The 634-nt window shown below is 48.1% G+C and overlaps 1 pseudogene; it reads left to right on the plus strand.

The window, feature by feature from the left end:
* The first annotated feature begins 202 nt into the window (after window positions 1-202).
* LOC106836176 (UPF0729 protein C18orf32 homolog pseudogene) lies at window positions 203-433 on the plus strand (annotated as a pseudogene).
* The last annotated feature ends 201 nt before the right edge of the window (window positions 434-634 follow it).

Raw genomic sequence — 634 nt, forward strand, 5'->3', positions numbered from 1 at the left:
GTGTGTTGACCAACCACAGCAGTAACAGATACACCAGACTAGAGGGTGGCAATCAGACAACATGGCTATTTTCGAGTTGACAGATTAGACAGCACTGAAGAAGTGGGGGAAAAAAAGCAAGACTAGAAGTAGTGCCTACAGCGAAGGGCAGCCATTTCCACTTGGGCTTGGTAGTCGCGGTTGAGGAGCTCAAGCCTGGACAATGGTGTGCATTCCTTGTATCGTCATTCCAGTTCTGCTCTGGATCTACAAAAAATTCCTGGAGCCGTATATATACCCTCTGATTTCCCCCTTTCTTAGTCGTATGTGGCCTAGAAAAGCTGTATGAGAATCCAGGGATAAAAACAAAGACAGAGGAGACTGTAAGGGTGCAGACATGAATGGATTACCAACAAAAGGACCAACAGGAATCTCTGATAAAAAGAAGGACTAATGGGATTGTTGCAAAGGATCTCATTGTTTTAAAAATGGACCTGATGAGGCTGGCCCGGTGGCCGAGTGGTTAAGTTCGCGTGGTCCACTGCAGGTGGCCCAGTGTTTCGTCGGTTCGAATCCTGGGCGCGAACATGGCACTACTCATCAAACCACGCTGAGGCAGCATCCCACATGCCACAACTAGAAGGACCCACAACGA

This window comes from Equus asinus, chromosome 23 (assembly GCF_041296235.1).
Source record: "Equus asinus isolate D_3611 breed Donkey chromosome 23, EquAss-T2T_v2, whole genome shotgun sequence".
Taxonomy (NCBI): domain Eukaryota; kingdom Metazoa; phylum Chordata; class Mammalia; order Perissodactyla; family Equidae; genus Equus; species Equus asinus.